Source organism: Accipiter gentilis, chromosome 19, assembly GCF_929443795.1.
Source record: "Accipiter gentilis chromosome 19, bAccGen1.1, whole genome shotgun sequence".
In the NCBI taxonomy this organism is placed as follows: Eukaryota; Metazoa; Chordata; class Aves; order Accipitriformes; family Accipitridae; genus Astur; species Astur gentilis.
The window spans coordinates 5,988,482-6,008,823 of record NC_064898.1 but is presented as its reverse complement, the minus strand read 5'-3'; the positions used below and the strand labels follow the sequence as shown (position 1 = coordinate 6,008,823).

General features: G+C 41.2%; 1 protein-coding gene across 1 annotated transcript in view; it reads left to right on the top strand.

Moving 5' to 3' along the window:
• The first annotated feature begins 800 nt into the window (after window positions 1–800).
• Window positions 801–20,342, top strand: part of WASF3 (WASP family member 3) — a 74,540-nt gene continuing 54,998 nt past the window's right edge. Inside the window, exons 1-2 of the mRNA XM_049823323.1 lie at window positions 801–879; window positions 19,852–19,945. The gene's annotated coding sequence lies outside the window, so the exon portion shown is untranslated. The remainder of the gene's footprint in view (window positions 880–19,851; window positions 19,946–20,342) is intronic.

Here is a 20,342-nt window from a genome sequence, read left to right as displayed (position 1 = left end):
GATGCCTGTGGCCGAGAGGAACGAGGGCGGAGGCGCGACGGAGGCCTCTGGAAGGCAGAAAAGGGGGAAAAGGGGGTCGTGGAGGTGGGTGGGCGAGAGCGCAGGCCCCACGAGCGACGTGGGCGATGGGGGAGAGGGCCCTCGCTGCTGTGAGGGACCGGGCACTCGTGTCCCGCCGCCGGGCTGCTGGAGAGGCGTGACAGGGCCGCAGCGCCCCGCGCTTCGCCCCTGAGTCTGAGGGGGGAGAGCGCAGCCCCGGGGGGCGGGGGGGGGGGGGGAACGGGGATCCCCGCCCGGGAGCCGGCAGCGGGGTCAGGCCCGCCGAGCCGCCGGTTGAGGGAGCCGGGGGATGAGGCTGGCCCCGCGGGGCCGGTGTGGCGCTGAGGGAAAGAGGCGGCAGCTCCTGAGGGGCACGAAAATCTCGGCGGGGGGGAACGGCCCCGCGGCGGCCGGAGGCGCAGGGCAGCCTCCACGGCCCGGGGGGGACTCGGGCGGCCGCGGCGAGAGGAGGGAGCGAGGCCTGGGTCGGCGGGGGAGGGAGACGAGGGGCCGGGCGAGTCGGGCAGCGGGAGGAAAACTCCCCTCCCCCGCCACCGGCCTCTGGCGAACGCCAGGTAGGGCCCGCTGAGTGACAGCTCTCCCCGCCCTCCCGGCGTTTTCATGGGCTGCTCCGCACGCCGATCAGCGATGCGCGCGGCGGAGAGCTGTCCCTCATTGGCGGGCTGTGCCCCGCCCCTCTGGGCACGGGTCAAAAAGGAGGCGAGGGGGCGGGGCTTGAGGCTGAAGAGGCGGGGCGGCGGTGGGGGGCGCGGAGGCTTTAGCCCGCGAAGGCGATCGAGCGGCGGCGGCGGCGCGGGATGGGACGGAGCGCGGCGCCAGGTGGGTGCGGGGCCGTGCTCCCTCAGCCGCGGCGGAGGGAGGGTGGCCGGCAGCTCTCGGGGGGGGGGTCCGTTCCCCGCCTTCGCCGGGAGCCCGGCGGCCGCCGGGAGGGGCTCTGAGGGAGAGCAGCCGCTTTTTAACGGTCTCTCGCCGCTCCGCAGGGATTAATCCCGCCGTTGACCCTGTGGGAGCCCCCTCAGCGCGGCGGCGCCCGTTTCCTCACAGCCGCGGTCAGGGCAGCGACGGGGCTTCTCCTTCTCCTCCGGCCCGGGTTGAGCTGCCCGTCCTGGGGCCCTTTCGCCTCAGCCCGGCGGGGGGGAGGAGGGAAGCTTTTGTTTCTAGCCCTCCTGCCGGCCTCGGCCCCTCGCCAGACCCTGGAGCGCGGGGAGCGTTCCCCTTCCCCCTCTTTCGGGCTCGGGTGGGGGTTGTGGAGCCCCCTCCCCACCCCACTACCGCGTGGGGGGTCGGGGATGAGCCCCCTCGGATTTAGGGTGCTCGGGGCTGGGCGCCGCGTTCCCCCGCAGCCCGGCTGCGGGGGAACGCGGCGCCCAGCCCCGAGCACCCTAAATCCGAGGGGGCTCATCCCCACTCCTGTTTCCCCCGCGAGTGGCCCCAGCACCGCGGCGTCACACCGGCAAGTCTCTTCTGATGTCCGGCGGTCTTGAAGTACTTAAAAATAATCGTCTTTGGCTTTGAAGGGCGCTGGGAGTTCTTGACAGCTCGGGAACTTTTAACCCCCCCCCCTTTTTTTTTTTTTTCTTTTCTACTCGTGTTTTTTGCAGATTAATTGTTTTTTTCCTCACTTATTTAAGTGAGCGTGTCGCTGAGAAGAAGCTGGGAGTCTGGGTGAGCGCAGGCGTGTGAAGACAGGGTTTTACTGCAACTGCTGAATGTCTAACGCTAGCTGGAAAGTGGTTAAGAAATGCTTTATCTATTTTCTTTCTTCTTGTTTCTGGTACAGTTCGGTAATCACTGCAGATAACTAATGGGAGAAGGGCTGGTAGTTTTAAGGGTGAGCAACAATCTGTGAAGTGGGGCCAGTACTTGAGTGACGGGTTATTGGATGCAGTTGTGAGATTCCTTGATAGAAAATACTTCAAAGCACAAATGGTTTAGTTTGTGCGCTGTTTGTGCAGGAATGGGAAAAAGCTGTCTAGCTGTGGTTCTTTGTGCCTCTGTTGTAAACTACAGGGAATGAGGGGAAAGTATTCCTATTAGAAAAAGATGGGGGCAGATTATGAAAGCAGCCAGGAACTTCAAGAGACTTGAAGTCTGAGGGTGAGAAGGAGGAGGTCTTTTTGCTTTGCATATCATCATGTAAGACTCTTTTTCGTTTTTTTTTAAGCTTTACTTAGGGAATCAAAGTATTAAGTTTATAGGAGACAAACTGTTGTTTTGACTTTGCCTGATACAATATTTTCCACGGTAGCTAATAGTGTGTGTGCTTGAAGAAGGGAATGAAGTAATGGAATAAGGTTGCAATCCTTATTCTCCAGCATGCTCTCCCATGCTACAGCGATCTGTTGCTTAGATGCTAAGTTGTGTGGCCTCTAATGTATGGGGGTCGACATGATATGGAATAATTATGTAGACTAATACCCAAGTTGGAAACCTGTTAGATTAAAGTTACAGGTTACAATGCTTGCAAACTAAAGATTGAAGATTAAACCCTCTATTTGAGCTGTGGAACTGAGCTTTGTTAGGTGTTATGTTCAGTTACAGCTTAGTTTTGCCTTTAAGTTCTCATCAGAAAAAAATACATTAAGATGGAAGGACAGTTATCTGCCTAGTCTAAAATAAACGCCCTAAGTCATTCTTGCCCGGTAAGAATATGGCTTTCAGTAAGAAGGATGTTTTATCTGCAGCTCTTCAGTTGAGACCAGGACAGACCATGCTCCCCTTGAGCAATGTGAAAGCTCTGTTTATTTCCAGGTGAATTTTGGGGATGAGTTGTGCAAAGCAAACTTCTCTTGCTGCTTCCTGGAGGATTAGTTTTGTGTTTGTATTGCTAGAAACAGTGTGAATGTAGTTGTTAGGTGGTGAACACAGAGGTTTTGTTGTACATGAAATAATATGTAATTGAACCAGTCCTTTCTTCTCCTTTTTTCCATGGCTATTTTCTTCAAATAAAGAAAAATAGAAGACATTTTTTAATCAGATAGATACTAAACCAATAGCCTTGATTATGCAGAATAGTTACTGAAATTGTTTGGTCTTTGCTGATCTTCCTATTTGTCTATGGAAGTAATAAAAGATGACTTTATATGTCAGAAATAGAATTGCTTGTGCTTTAAAAGGGGGCATTCACAGCAGGAATAAGTTATTGAGGCTTCATGTTTGATTTATATGGTACAACACATATGACATTTCATAGTTAATAGCAGCATAAACCTGCTTTGTTTTTCACTATATATCTTGTCTGTACAACATCCCTCAGGATTATGATTTTAGGGGTAGCAATATAAACTTCTTACAGACCAGGTGCTCTTTGGTGTGACTACTTTAGCTCAGGTTTATTTACTTTCTTCTTCAGTGAGAAGGTATGTGCCATGTGTTTCTCTGAAACAAGAATAACAGTGTCTGCAGGCAATGCTCCCGTATGGAGGAAAGAGGAAGAAAAGCCATTGTGTGACAGATGATAGGAATATTATTTTGAAGTTTCTTATATACAGTGAGTAGCAGGACAGGACTTCTGAAAACCAGACCAAGCTAGAGCAGATACTTTGGTGAAGAATTCTAGAAGAGCTGATGGTAGCCGAGTGTTTAAGTCACTATATCAGTGTCACCTGTACAGTGAATTAGCTTTCATGCCTTTGCAAGTCTTCTCTTTCTGATTAAACTCTCTGCATTGACAGTTCCATCTTGGTGTAATTTGTAGTAATTGGAGTGGGCAAAAGCCTTGAGAGAACTGCATGGAGGACTCATGGTGTAAAAAGATAAATATATGCAGTTAAATCTTTGTTATTTTGAGCCCTCCCATAGCATCATCTTCCAGAGCTCCCTTGGCTGTTTTTATTGAGGAATGAGCAAGAAATGTTGTTGCAGTTAGTCGCAGTCTGCTCTTGCAAGCTTGTCTTTAGTTGGTGTGTACTTGGTATGGTTTTGTAACTGAGCTTGAATCTGATACAGGTTGTATAATCCAGCAGTTTTTGGCCCTTTTAATTCAATGGTGATGTATGGGTTTCTTCCTGTTTCATGTGTGGCTCCAGTTAAAATTCTTTGGGCTTCTTGTGGTTGTTATTGTGACTCCTTTTTATTTTATTTTTTGCTCGCATAGAATATTGAGCTACAGACTGCGTATCAGGTGAATTGCACTACTAGCCTAAGTTACTAGCCAGGCTATGCATGTCCAGTGGGCTATGACACTAAGTGTTGTGAATTACCTCAACATCGGAAAGATACTAATTTACAGTACTGATGTGGAGAAGTTGCTCTTATCAGACTCATTTCTTAGTTCTCTAATCGTAAAGTCATTCAGTATATGAAGATCATTAATAGGATCAGATGACAAATAAACGTCTTCGTGTTACATATAACTGCACATTGTCTTCAGAAGCTTCCTTGTACAAGGAACACTACAGGTCACAGATCGTAACTGCTTATTCCCTTAAAAGAACAGATAGAGAAAGAGGTAGAGGGTGAGTATTAACTTCTCCGTATGGAAGACTTGCAGAATACCTGTAATGTAAGAAAATGAGTTGCTTGACTAAGAATTAAATTGAGGCATCTTGAGCATTAGCTCTGTAGCAGAACTGCTATAACAGATTATCACCTGAGAACTCAGTCTGCCTTTAGAGGTAATAATGAAAATAATCTGAAGTTACACCAGATTTATTTGTTCAACTTTAACCTGTAAGTCCTTTCCTTCACACTTACTGTTATTTAGATCTAACTGTACAGAAGTCAGCCTCTTGTAAAAGCTGTTGAAATGTTGCACTGGGGTGTTTTTTAACTGGAAAAGCACTGTTGTTTTTCACCCCTCTCTGAAAGCTCCGATAACTGAAATATTTTTAGCTGCTAATAGATGTTGTTTCTTTTTCCTCTGCCAAAAGGGGAAACAAAACATTTGGGAAGAAGTTAAGAAATTTGTGTGTAGAAACAGCTGGAGATCAAAATGGAAGTCTTAGTGCTCATTTAGGCTGTAAAACTAGGAGCTTATCTGGTTTAATTTCTTTATTTTTGGCAGGTGAGATAGCTAGAGAATTGTTGTTGAAGGCTTGTTAATATAGTGAGCATTTGTTGGATTTGCTTCTTTGTTGTTTTTTTTTTTAAAAAATGAATCCTAACTTATTTGTGTTAGGGATTTATAGGTGTTCTGAATTTTAACACATTGCTAACTAGTTTTTCCTTTCGCCTACTGAAGTAATTTGCCATTAAAGTAATGGTGTTTGTTGGGTCCAGAATTGATTGCTGTGTGTGTTTGGGACTTTTTTTTTTGGTGGATCTCTCCATTTAGCAAAATTTTAGTTACTCTCTTTTTCAAGATTCTTGGAGCTCCTTCCTGCCTTTTGGTTACAAATATAATCTTATTCCTATAGAGATTTGGTAGCCAAATATGGTGATAGGGGACAATGTGTGTTTCTATTAAGCATAGAAATCTTTATGCCAAATTTATTTAATATTTTATTTTTGAAAATTCATTATACTTGTGCTACTCAAAGGCATGTTTCAACACTGAGTTAATAATCTTTTGTATTTTAAAATATATATTTTAGAAGCAGAAAAATTGAGAGTTATTCAGGTTGAACTTGACTGGTGTCTGTGTTTGTTTTGAACAGACATCAGTCTATAATGAAAACAATAGAGCAAAATAATTCCCTGTCACTTGTATACTATCAAACAGATTATACTTAATGAGTAGGTTTTCTTCTAAACATTTGTAACTGCAAACTTCCTTGCAAGAGCGTTTTGGTAAGAAGTACTGGAAAGAACTGATGCAGACTGAGTGCTGAGTTAAGAGAATTGGCTAAGCATTAGTGAGCATAATAATGTAACTGAAATAAGTGTCTTGGACATGGCTGGCAGGCAGATATTCTTGCTTTAGTTTTTGAATTGATCTTGCATTCTGTAGATGCTTCGGTTTTGTAATAGTATTCAGAATATGATGCAACCCTTAAAATGCTGGTAAGTGACGTAGGTAAAGTATGTATAGATATCAGTGGTAATTTGAATCTGTTCAGAACTCGTATTTTACAGTCATCATAATTGATGTAAATAGAAGTAGTCTATGCTAAGGCAGTTGTAACTTCCATTAATCTGTCAAAACCAGAATTTTTGATTGACTTACGTGTATTTTTCTCCAGGACAAGAAAAAATGAGGTTTTCAAATGTTGTGCACAATATTACAGCCTGGCATGTTTTCTCCAGTTCCATAAATCAAAACTCTATTTCACTGTTTCTTTGGCATGAGCTTTTATTGCACATCCCTGTTGTTGAAATCTGCCCAACATGGAAACTATAGAATAATTTCTTATGGTAAAACTCTATCAAGCATTGCTCGTTTACACAGCAATATGCACAGATAAATTCGCATTGATGAAAAATATTTATCATTATCAATTTAGAATGAGACAGACTTTTTGGAGGCTTATGGGATGGTTATGTTTCTTCCTATGCTGTTGTAAAAGCGTAGTTAAGGTTTGTTTGGCTCTTATAACTATTCATGAATGTGTTTTGGGGGTTGTTTTTTGGTACCTGAATATGCATTTGCTTTAGCGTTCTGTATGTATTATGGTGATTCTCAAGTCCTTTGTCAGCCTTTTGTTTGCTGATAGAACTTTAAAACTGGGAAGAAAAGTTTAAATCATAAATAGTGAAAATGCTGTTTAATGCATGATCTAAATTAACTTGATAAAATATTCAAGTGCTGCTAGCAATTACAATTTTTCAGACATTTGAAATTTTACATAAGCTTGTTATTTGATACTTTTTCATTAGGTAAAGAATGCTGAAATACTTTGCTGTCATTCAGCCTTTTCTAACTCTTTTTCTGTTGAGATGTTCTTGAAATTGTCTCCTTCAGTCTTTTTAAGGTAATGTTGTTGTGTATTCAGGTGCCTGGCTTGTCTGTGAGCACATATAACTTTCATGTATACTTAAGCTGTTTGCTGAACAGTTAAATACTAAAATGGGGTGTTGTTTGGGCTGCGGCTGTGCTAGTAAGGTGTAGAGGCTACTGCATCTTGTTGAGGTGAAGTGCTCTATTTGGGTGGCCATGCGCAACGGCTGCTGCCTGTATTTTCCTGTTGGGTTACCTGAGTGGAAGCCCTGATTTTTTTAGGGGCATGTCTCTTAATACTGAACACTTACTGTTTTACCAGTAATATGTTAGAGATTCCTCATTCAGGAAACACTTGTATCTCCTTGTTAGGAATTGAGATGATATTATATTTTTCTTGGAATGCTGTTATTTGCTACTTCTGCTCGTATTTGTCTATGTTCTTTACTGTCTTGTCTTCTAGGTTACTAGGTAATTAGTTGGATTGTAGCATACAGTAATATTCTGGATTAAATTAGTGTGCTTACTTCATGATTTATAAAGCTAGTTTAGTGTTTTTAATATATTGGTAGATTATGAAGGCAGAGGTCCTTGATGGAATAAAATATACCAACACTTTTGGGCTCCTCAATATAAGGATGCAAACTAGAGTGTGTCCAATGGAGCACAACGAGGATGGTGAAAGGACTAAAGGGCATGACTTAGGAGGAGCAGCTGAAGATACTAGGTTTGTTCAGCTTGGAGAAGAGGGTACCGAGGGGTGACCTCATCGCTGTCTACAACTTCCTCATGAGGGGGAGCAGAAAGGGAGGTGCTGATGTTGTCTCTCCGGTGTCCAGTGATGGGACACAAGGGAGTGACTTAAAGCTGCATCAGGGGAAGCTCAGATTGGGTATTAGGAAACAGCTCTTCGCTGAGAGGGTGGTCAAGCGCTGGAACAATCTCTGGAGGGAAGTGGTTGTGACCCCAAGCTGGTTGGGGTTCAAGAAGCGTTTGGACAACGCTCTTGGGTATGTGGTTTAACTTTTAGGTTGCCTTGTGTGGAGTCAGGATTTGGACTTGATGATCCTCATGGGTCCCTTCCAGCTCAGAATAGTCTATGGCTCTATGAGAGTATGGAAGGTATAATGTAATAGTATTTTAAAGGCCTTAGGAGACTTAAGTTTCATCGGCTGTTTAGAAGATAGTGTGTGGAAAAATATTTCCTTTTATTGTTGATATATTCATAGAAACTAAAAGCGAACAAAGCACCTCATCAGTGAAGACTGAAAAGCATGTATAATCTCATAAAAATGTTTTATTCAAATCTGGTTGCCAGGGCAAAGAGAATATAACGTTAAGGCTGTGTCTAAAGGACAGTTAGCATAAGTTGGGAATTACTGGAGCTCTGCCATATTTATAGGTGGAGAACGTTTCATAAAATGTGACCATCAGGACTTTCTGCCATGGACTGGTTAATCAGTTATCTGCTTTTCACTTGCTGCAGAGCGAGATACCATTGGCAGCTGTTAGTCGGGGCTGGGGTTCAAATTTAATCTGGGGGTGAAATTTGTTCCAGTTCTGATGACTGTAATGGGCCAGCTGAGTTTGAGTATTCCTTTATTTGAAGGTTTATAGTTAATGTTTGTAGTCATAGCTGATATATGCAGCTGTCGCCCTCTCCTCCCTTTCCAGTAGCTTTTTCTTGTGGCCTAGCACTGCTTTTCTTGTTGCAGTGCCTGCCTTTGAAGGTTAGAAAGGGCTAACTTGTCTCTTCTGTTTTGTGTTTCTGATGTCCTGTAAGATAAGGACCCAACGGTGTTTGGGTCACCTTTGTGTACCTGAGTGGAGAGGCCGGTTAGAGCAAGCGAGCAGTATATAACCCTTAGATCCATAACTTGCTTCATAAAAAAGGTGTAGGCAGATTCTCTTCTGCACTCCTGTGACTTGGAAAATGAAATGGCATTAGGACACATGCTTTCCTCATAGCCAGAGACCTTAGTTCTTCAGCTGATGGATCCCAGGTTTCTTGTGCATCTTCATAGTGGCAACCACTTTGCTTGTAAAAAGTAATAGTTGGAGAGTTTACATAGTGGGTGACAGGCATAATATATCAAAACATGTTAAGAGTATTCCAGCAAATGTTGGAATTGATTTCTTGATGTTTGTTTTGAAATCCCACAGTGGAAAAGGTCAGTATTCCATGATGCTGAGGAAAACCATTCATCTGCTGTGGACTTGGTTTTGTCCTAACAGAGCAGCAGGCAGCTGTGGGGACTAGTGTGCTACAAGACAAGGCCTGGGAAGCTTGTTTTAGTTTGAAACTTCAAACAGCCTTTGGAAACACCTCTTTGAGAAGTTCTTCTGCCTCTTTACATGTGAATGAAGAAATGAAGTTTGAACTTCTGAATTACGAGGGAGGTTTTAGTGAAAATGTGGCTTTTTAGTTCTACAGTGGTTAGAGCTTGCTGCTGAGTTTTCTATATAATGTTGAAATTCTCTGGAACTCATATCAGCACAGGTTTATTGTAGAGTTATTTCCTGGGAAAGTACTGTTTTTCTTTTTAAAGCTTGGCTGCAGCTTTGAATGCTTAAACAGCTGCAAATGTGGAGGAGATAACACATCACTTCAGATGAAACCTACGTTTGATTTTATGTTGAATTTGAAGACACTCATACACGTATTACTGGTTTTTGCACACAGTTTGAATATTGAAGTTCCTTCTGACCTCTGCATGCCAACTCAGGAGCTTGAGTGGGGCTGCAGTTAACTCTGTCATATTTAAAGAGGATGTCTTGGTACAGTTATACAAGTGGTATTGTTACACTTTCAGGTTATCTGTGTATTGGGGAAAGGGTATCTGTCAGGCTATGCTAGACAAGCAGATGTGCAAGCCATGTGCTTTCTATCCACCCTTTTTGCAGAAAGAACCAGGAATTAGCATTTCAGCAGCTTCATTTTACTAGATGGAGGGGAGCCTGTCTCTTTCAGCTCAGTTAGCTTGCTTCTCTTGAAGCTCTCCATTCTTCAAATCCCATGGGTCTTGTACATGTTCACTGTAGGAATGACTTTATAGCAAGTAGAGTTGTAGAGCTTGTGCATGGCAAGCATGAAATACCTGAATATTGAAGTGATGAGGTACAAATGCCTTCAAGAGGAGTGTCTGAGAATGCACTGAGGTATAGTCTTCCAGCCCTCAAATGAAATGTAGCTATTATAACATTTGCCTCTGTCATCAAATGCTGCTCATACTCTTGTAGACTATCTTGAAATTTCAAGCATCCTTTGATTCAGGGTAATTCTACACAAGTGTGTAGATAAGATAGGAGCAACACCTAGTTACAGCTCAAGCTAATAATGCTGTAAAGAGACCTTCATGTCTAGTTGCTGAATTTCTGTGCTGGATTTGCACTGCTAATGACAGGAAAAGCTTCCATGTTGGACTGATAAGTGGTTGGGTTTTTAACCTTAAGGATTTTTATCTAGCCTGAAATAGCTGCATCTGAAATACTACTGTGAGCTCATTGGGATTCTGACCTTATTTTTCTAAAGTATTTGTTACCCTACTGGAGAAGGTATATGCTTTGCAGTAATGTTGTTCTGGTGCTATACTAACAATTGTGAGGGCCTCTAAGCTTGCATGGATCTGCAGCTTGCTGTTTTGTAGGAGATTATGTTCGCTCAGCTGGCTGAAGTGCTTTCTGGCTAGTTGGCTTGATACTGGAGCAGGTTTAGAAGCCTTCAGGAATTTCTGTATCTTGGAGAGTGATGGCAAGGTTCTGCTCAATGGGATTTATAACTATTTTCAAAAACTGCTGGGAAGCAGCAAGTAAAACTCCACAATTGGGGAAAGTTCTAGAACTTTTGTTGTGTTATTAGATGCCTCAAGTCAACTAAATATTTTAGATTACTTAGTAAATTGGTCCAATTACTATTTCTCTGAGTTATTAATTAATGAAGGATGAAGTCAAATATGGTAGCAGATAGAACCCTTCTCTTAAAATTGTGGCATTCTGAAATGTACAGAAATAAGTGTTACGCAGTATATAGTCCAATTTGCATGCTTCTGTTACTCGTTTTGTCCCTTAATCTGAAACTATCAAGGCAGCAGTGAAATAACCACCTTTATTGGGCAGGTAGTATTTTTGCTGCCTGTGACAACAGCAGCTGAAACCCTCAATCCATCTCCTTCTCTCCCTCTCCTATGTCTTAAGATGAAGCTGTTAATGTTCTTTGTGTGCTACTTCCTCATTTGAATTTTCTGTTCCGCTTCCTCCTGCTGCAAACTCTCTCCTATGCATTTCTTCTGAAGTCTTTTTTTACTTCCCTTTCAAACTCTTTCTTTTATATCCTAGTATTCCCTGTAAGAAAGAAATGTATTGTGATGAACTTCTGCTTTGTGTCATTTCTGGTAAAACCCACAGATGCCTTTTTTTAGAGAGCGAAGTGCTTGGAGATGTAAAAAAAAAAACCAAACCCCAACAAGCCACAACAAAACCCCTCCCTACTGCCACATTCATCCCCAAAGAAACTTAAAATGGAGGGACATAGATGCAAGACATGAAATGTAAACCCTTACCAAATGCAAACCCTTCTTCCCTCAACTGAGTAAACTGCCTGCTATCAGATTTCTTTAAGCCACAGAATGTTATTTTTGGCAGGAACATCAGAAAGAGTATTCTTTCTTTTAAACAGTTGTTGTTTGGAAAACAAGCATATGTCTGGCATCATCATGGATTTCTGAAAGAGGAAAAAGTGATTTTATTTTCAAAACATGTAGTAAAACTGTATTTTCAGTGGAATCAAATGTTAAATGCTTTTGGAAGCTTAATTTAATGGTGTGTCCTTACAGTTGGTTGTCAAGGTTGAAACAACAAGCACAGTTAGCCCTTAAGCTGCTAAATGCTAATCATAGCTTGGCAAAAGTTTTCCTCAGCCAAGTTACTGGGCTCCAGAGAAGCACACAGGCAGCCTGTAGTAATTTTTTGAAGTTTTTCGAAGCTAGACTTAAATGTTGAGGTTCAGGTATAAATAAATAAGGCTTCATTTTATGCTTACGGTAACTGTGATGTTAACTGTAAGACCCATAACTATAAATCTGTAGTTTGAGTATCACTACTCTTGTTCATCTCTGTAGAATTATGGCTGTTAATGTCTTTGAATATGAAGCATTAGAAGATACATTGAAGTAAGTTTTGTGAACCAAAGGGATGACAGTCTTGACGGGGAACAGCTTTGATTTGTTGGCCAAAGATAACTTTCTTTATGCCTCATTGCAGAACAATAAATACAGCATAGAACAGTCCCAGTTAACCAAGGAAGTTTGTATAGGTTCAATCAATTACAGGGATATGCTTAGAATGGAGAAAAATCATGTGCTTTAGCACTGAGTGGGAAACGTTAGGGAGATTTAACTGTGAGGGTAGGAAATATGGGTGTTGAATCTAGAGGAATAAAACCAGTGAATTTAATTGAGGGTTCTTGAAAGTTACTATATTCTCTTTAGTTCTAAAATATCAGGTTGAACAACTTAAAATACATGGAGGAAACCTTGAAACAAAAGCTTGTTTGAAATACAAAGCTTGAAGGACAAGTGTTTTTTGTCAGAAGTGTGTTTTTGAGTCTTCTAAATCTACTTTGAACAAAATACTAAAATAAATGTAACTGTAGGAAAGGTAAGACTGTAGATATAATTAAATTCCACTGGGGATTAGTTAATTTGCATGATATTAGTAGTGCTTTATAAAATCTGCCTTCTATGCTTTTTTGCTCACTTCTGCAGGTGTATAATGAAGTGTTGATCCTCTTTTTCTGGTTCAAAGCATGCAGGACTGGCTGATTTAAATCAAGTTCTTATTGGATGTTAAAAGAAGAATAAACTTGGCCAAAATGGGAAGCTTGGGTATTATGTTTTTCTGTAGGCTTGAAACAACTTTTGGTGAGTCTGACTAGAGAAGAACGTGACCTGTGTGAACAGCTGGCCCATAAGGGTGCAGTAGCTGCAGGTGTCCTGTCCTTCCCTTCCTCCTCAAACAAAGAATGTTAGTTGTGAACTCTTTTATGTAAGAATGGTATTTACAACAGTTCTATCCAGGAACAGATACTGATACTCCAAAGGCTTAGGAGAAAGTGAAGTTCTCTTCCTTATTAATGAGTAGTCTCTGCCAGGTAGATTCTTGGTGGCCAAGATGAGGCTTTATAAATCACTCAGCTGATCCAGTAACAGTTTTCACCTACTCTGTTTTTAATAGCTTTTCTTCCTAATGCACAGATACATTGCTTTAGAGTTGGTTGTGCTTGGGGATAAAAATTATTTACTGTTGATAGCATAACATCACTTCCAGCCATTAAATCAGTGTTCCTCTCTTATGCAGAAAGAGATGGCAAAATGTAAGTTGCAAAGGGGCATGAAATCTGAAAACATCTCTTGTGTGTTCTCATGTGCTTTTGTTTGAATTCTGGCTAATGCCTTTTGTTTCGTATTTCTTCAGAAGTGCATCTGGCACAAGATTTAGCATTAAACTTTTTTCTCCTAAGTCTGTTTACTATTTAACAAAAACTACAATGTGGTAGAGAAATATTTCAGCTGTATTGTAACTGGACAAGAACTTGGGAAGTTTAGTCTTAGTTTAGTTAGCTGTATCTTAGTTTACTGGGCTTGGTTTAAAAAAAGTGCCATAATCCCTCTAGAGGGAAAAGAGGGTTGTGCTAGGGAGGTCTTGTCTTAGTGGGAATAGGTATTGTGTGGGTTCCCATTACAGGTGCAGTATCACATTGTGTAATAGTCCAATTGGGTTTAAATTTCCCGAGAACAGGTTGTAACTCTCATTTGGGCAAGTTCATCTTTCAAAGAGCAAGAAGCTGGTAGGAGAAAAGAGAGTTCTGCTGGTACCTGAAATCCCGTTGACCTGTTGTCCAAAATTTTATGCAATATTGTAGTACTTTTTGTTATTACTCAAATGATGTTTTCCATTACTAGTTGTTAATTACCTGAATAAAAGCAGAAATGACTGACATGAAGTGATCAGATGATGAGAATCTGATGGAGAAGGGGTTTTGAGATTAAAGTTCTGATTAATTGTACAATCTTAAGTAATGTGCATACAGCCAGTGATCTAATTACCTGAAAAATGCAGCAAAACATTACCAGTGGAGGATTGGTGCTGGTTTATGGTTGGACTTTTTATTCTACTTTTCTTTTACTTTATGTTTAGGAGATGACATGACTATTTTTTTAGCAGTAAGACTACATCTAGAAAGCTATCTTGATTCAAGTTGTGAAATCTTAAACCTCAGTCTTTCAGTGGGCCACATGAGGGCAAAGATCATTGTGTGGATACCAGTTGTTGTTACTGTGACTTTTTATTGGGAAAATGCCCTTTCCCCATGACTGCCTACTTGGTCCTGATGGTTGATTGTTTATTTTTTAAGCACTTGAAGATGGGCTTGTCCTAATAATAGCTTAAGTTGTCCACTTGAAAGTTGCAAGATTCCATTTTAAAGTAATAGTCTTGGTGCAGAACATTTAGTTACTTACACGTTAACCTGATAATAGGCTACTCCTAAATAAAAGCCTTTCTCAAGGGCAGGGCATCTCTGCGCTATTGTCATGCTTGAAAATGAGGTAGGTGGAAAGTTTTGTTCCCTTTGGTTTTCTTCTGTGTATGCCAGCAGCATGGCTAAATCTCACTTTCTGGAAGTCTTGGCTTCAAAAAAAGAAAGAAAGAAAAAGACAGGCATCAAGGATACAGCAGACTAGTGAAAGTTAGGTGGTTTTAAATGCCTAAAATTTACAATTTTACATTTCCATTGGTGTGAATGTCCCGAAGATGCAAGGGTAACAAAATTAAAACTTACTGAGTATCTGCAATTCTGAGATCTGAGCTTGGATCTTCCATGTGTGTGAAAAGATGAGAGAAAACCATTAATGAAACCTGGTTTGAAATGTTTTGATTTTTCTAAAGTAGACCTGCATAGCAGGAGTAAAATTGGTGAGACAGGAAGCGTGTTTCCAGTAGTTTATGGAAATGCCAGTTCATGCTGCTAGTTAGTGGAAAATACTGTTATTTCTGTAGGCAGTAAGTTGTGAAAACATAGGATCTTAAAAGTGGTGGGGGCAATAACCTCTTAAAAAAAACAGTGTGATTCCCATAGTAATCTGCAAGAAGACTTGCTAAAGCAAGAAAAACAGTATGTGTCTGTACTGTGTTGAAAGAAGAATTATATTATGTGGGATCAGGTGGTGCTTTCAAGTGTTTCCTCATAAAGGAAGCTTTGAGAAAAACAAAACCAAACAAAAACCCCCTACCCTCCAAAACCAGCAACAACAAAAACCAAACCCCAAACCAAACAAGGTTCCATGCTGCCTTAGTTGATCTGTTTTAGTTCATTGTACTTGGTGCAGAATTTGCCAGGAATTTTGTAACCCATAGTAACATGAGTGGTCAGCTCAGATGATTGTGGTGCTTATACCACCTTACCACATGTTGGAAATAGAGGTCACCTGTGAAGAGCTACGTGAGCATTTCAAACCAAGGTTACTTGTGGTAGGAGAGTAAGGATAAGGCACCAAGTTCTCAATCTGGTATTGATTTACTTGCTAGCTTCCACACATCTGCAGTGCATGTGCTTGTGTTCTCTGAGCAAAAGCTTAACATGCTGAACATCAGTAGTTCTCAAGCTTTTAACTGAACCTCCCTTTTTGGTAATGGTTTGTTCCTCTCCTGGTCTTCTGCCAGCACCAAGCAGCTGTTAAATGAAGAGGGAAAGAGGAAGCAATTTGTCACAGCTGTGCAGCTTCAGCCCTGTCCTCTGGGAAGTGGAGCTGGAGCCCCAAAGCATTGTGTGGTTTCTGCTTTCCTGTATGGAGGTGGGAAGCGGTGGATTTGAAGCTGTGCCAGATTTCCTGCTGTCCCTTCTCTCTTTCTTCCCATCCCAGAGCAGAGTGGTCAGTAATAACCAAAACATCTGGTTGCTTCCATTCCTGAGTGTAAGCCACACATTGCTTTGGAGCTGTCAGCTGCTGCCTGGGCAGGCATGGTATTGCCTTGGGACATGGCATGGTTCCTTTCCTGTGATATGTTCTGTGCTTCCACTCCTGTCTGCAGAGTGTTAAAGAGAATAGCTTTTGCTCTTCAAATGAGAAGAAGCTAGGCTGGATTTATTGGTGGCCCATGCCTTTCAGCACCAGTTGCAACTGTTTCAAAACATTTAATATTTGGTTTTTTTCCCCAAAGTCAAAATATTTTGTGTCTTACATGATGTAAATCTGTATTTAATTCTTGAAAATAATCTACATTATTTGTAGTTTTCAAAATGTTCAGTAGAGGAAGGCAAAGGGAGCAGGACTTGAAAATGTAGTTGAAATGGGTATTTTATGGTTGTTGGAAGACTGAGGGAGGGACACAGCCAAGAAACTGTGAGAGAATAGGATGGCATACCTGCAATCACATTATGAACTGTTAAGAGATCTCGGTTGTATATATACATGCAGTATTGTATGTATTAAGAAATTTAGGTTTTTAGACTTGATTATCAGATCAAGATTTTTTCATTGCTTCATAATCACTTTGTGGAAGTTACTTTTGTACAATGCTGCATTTGTGGCAGCTGACTCCCCCCCCCTCCCAATAGAAAATACTAAATATGGCTGTGAAAAAGATACTGAAGTAATCTGAAGAATAGGATTTATTGAATTTATGAGAATGTTTAGTGGGAACAGGCAAATCTGATCTCTTGAGTTAGTATCAACTGCTTGGTGTTGAGTCTGGTAAAGCAGTAGATAACCTGGATGGGTTATGCGATTAGGATAATGAAGCTCATACTTTTCCTTACCCATATTAAACAGTGTGAGGTAGAAGTAGTTTTAAAATTCCCTTTTATGAAAACAGGTCTTAATTAAAACCATAAAAATCTCATGGTAACAGCAGGCATGATGGCTTTAAGCCACTTTAACCTTCTTTTCAAAAGAGAAAGTGGACTTTATTTCACATACTTCTGGATTTCTGTGATTTGTTTGATCTTCCTAAACTAAGCTCCTCTATATCAAACAAAATTTGAGGTCACAGATCCATGCAAAACTGCTTTAGTTTAACTACCTTATGAGTAAAACTGTTAATAACAAAAAAGACCCCAAAGAAACAAACCTGCCTATCTCATCTGGCCCTTTAAAAACAGGAGGAGGGGGAAAAAACCCCAAACCATGAGAAACTGGGATAAACTGGAACCATGTAGTTAATAGTTAATACTAGAGTACGCTAATCTCTTTCAAGGATAGCTCTGCAGCTAGGGTATAAAATGGAAAAATTAAATACATAAGTTTCACCTGTTAAAAATGCCTTCATTTCTCTCCCTCCCTTCTCACCCTCCTTATTTCTTTACATAGTAGTGTCCTTAACTGAACCCCATAGGTCAACTGTAAGGAGTCACCGTTTAATTCCATTGAGTTTTAATTTTATAAATGGTGGCTCTTTAATGATTAATCTGTATGATCCCTATGTCGGTCTAAAACCAATTTAAATGGTTTTTGAGACTTCCAAATTGGGGAAAACCCCCCACACTTTTCACAAATATCTTCCAGTGTGTGTCCTACTGAACGTAGGTGTATATAGAGAGATAAGTATCTATAGATACCAAGGTTTCATGTATATAGAGATAAGTATCTATAGATACGAAAGGCTTTATTAGTAGTGAGAACTAAACTGCAATGGTGTATATATCTACTTGCATACCTAAGTATGTACATATTGGGGAGAACTGTTTGTAAGAATAGAATATTTCAGTTGGAAGGGACCTACAGTAATCATCTAGTCCAACTGCCTGACCACTTCAGGGCTGACCCAAAAGTTAAAGAATGTTAAAGGCATTGTCTAAATGCCTCTTAAACACTGACAGGTTTGGGGCATCGACCGCCTCTCTAGGAGGCCTGTTCCAGTGTTTGACCACTCGGTAAAGCAATGCTTCCTCATGTCCAGTCTAAACTTCTCCTGGTGCAGCTTTGAACGGTTCCCACGTGTCCTGTCCCTGGGTACCAGGGAGAAGAGACCAGCACCTCCCTCTCCACTTGCCCTCCTCAGGAAGCTGTGGAGAGCAACGAGGTTGCCCCTCAGCCTCCTCTTCTCCAAACTAGACAAGCCCAAAGTCCTTAGCCGCTCCTCATAGGACATTCCTTCCAGCCCTTTCACCAGCTTTGTTGCCCTCCTCTGGACACGTGCGAGTACCCTAACATCCTTCTTAAGTTGTGGGGCCTAGAACTGCACACAGTGCTCAAGGTGAGGCCACACCAACGCTGAATACAGCGGGATAATCCCCTCTTTTGACCGGCTGGTTATGCTGTATTTAATGCACCCCAGGATGCAGTTTGCCTTCTTGGTTCCAGGGCACACACTGCTGCCTCACATTGAGCCTGCTGTCAACCAGCACCCCCAGAGCCCTTTCTGCAGGGCTGCTCGCCAGCCACTCCTCTCCCAATTTATACTTGTGCTCGACATTACTCCATCCTAGGTGCAGAATCTGGCATTTCGACTTGTTACATTTCATCCCATTAATCATTGCCCAATGCTCCGATCTGTCTAGATCCCTCTGCAAGGCCTCCTGTCCCTCAAGAGAGTCAACAGCACCTCCCAGTTTGGTATCATCAGCAAACTTGCTGTAATGGTGCGTTCAAATCCTGCACCCAGACTGTTGGCCCTAGAATTGAACCTTGTTTCTTGAACCACAGATACACTAGAATAAATCACTGTTGGTTTAAATCACTTAGGTTAATAGGATCCTGTCTGACATAATTTTAGTCAGGATTGTAAAGCTGTGTTTTGAAGGCACCTTCTTCCACATACAGTATACCTATCCTAGTGATAAAGTAGGGAGACCTCTGAATGTGTGTGAACTATATGTACCTGAGCATTTTACAATGTGTGACTTCAGAACAGTTCCTTCTGTTAAGCATGTAAACACTTAGGTGAGGACCAAGGCTGTGGCCAACTGGTAGGTTTGGGTAGCAAGCTAACCAGAGGGCTGTATTAGGTTTGGAGTAGGTGGCCACTGCACCAACAGTTACTGGAATTGAGGTGAGGGTACCATGATGTTAAAGCTGTAATATTTTGGGGGAGGATGAAGGAAACTTAGAGTGGTGACAGTGAACAAGAGGTGATGTATAGGACACTGATGTCTTGCCTCTGAGAAATCTGTGTGCAGTGACTTTAACAGTGTCTTGCTCTTCTAGATGCTTTGGCTTTGTTGTAAATCCCATTTTATAAATGTGCCCTTGAAATAGAGAAGTTTTTATATCTCTCGTGAATTTTTATTGTCTAAAATGTATAATCAAGTTCTACCAAGGAATGTATAGCAGCAGCCTTTAAAAATATGGCTGCAACATTAGTCTCTTATAATCAAATGCTCTAGTTTAGGGATCATCTTTGTACGGTTCTTGCAGAAAGGGCAGCTATGTCTTAACCACAAAAACTTATTTTATAAAAATTTATTGTATGACTAAATGTTCATCTATAACTCAGAATATTCTCCTGATGCTAGGATCTGTAATATTTTCACAGAAACATCTCAATACTTAATTTTTGCAAGAGATTCTTATTGCTTTTTTTAAGTGTGTTTTGTTTTAGTAGTTTTGTGTTTAGTAATATTTAATTTACTGTGAAGTAATCTCAGAGGGACTCAAACCTGGTGTCTTATGCTTCACTATAGGCCATTTTCTTACATTTTTCCATCCCCACAGTCTTTAAGTGCGTGTTACCTTCTCTGCAGATATATCCAGTTAAAAAAAAAAGGGCATTGGTTATAAAATAACACAAGCTATTTTCGGATCTTGAAAAAATTTAAGCTGTAACATGGAATAATGTTTAGCTCAAAACAGTTAAAAGTGTGTCTAGCATCTACTCATGCATATTTTAGTAAGTTTTTTAACAGATCACTGAACCTGATTTTTTTTTAATGCAGATCTTTATTACTGAAAAGCTAAGTTGAAATTTGTTTTTGTTTGCAGATAAAGCCACTTGAGCGTGCTAGCAAGTTACAGAACAGCTGTCTTCTCAAACGTGTAACCAGAAAGGGTATTCTCTACTCCCTTATTTTAAATGGTAAGTTGTTCAAGGGATGTCTTGCTGAACATACCTTGTCGCTTACTTTGCATTTGTGTGAATCTATTACAAATAGCTTTGAAAACTGTGGTAAGTCCTTAAACTGAAGACCAGTGACAAAGTTTGGAAACTGTTCAGAAGGTTTTGAGTTGTCATTGGGAAGGAGATTTATATTTTTGTGATGTTGATATGCTGTATTAGGCCCTGAAACAAATGTCAAAAGTACTGCTAGCCCAGGAGACTAGTATCATTTAAATGCTAATCTTATTGTGTAGGAAACAGAAATAAATTTAGTTTATTCATGGATGTTCATGAGATATCGGATTTGTAAATTTGCATCTGTTAATTACTTTTACCCTGCATAATATGTACTTTGCTGATGTGTCATCTTGGAGAT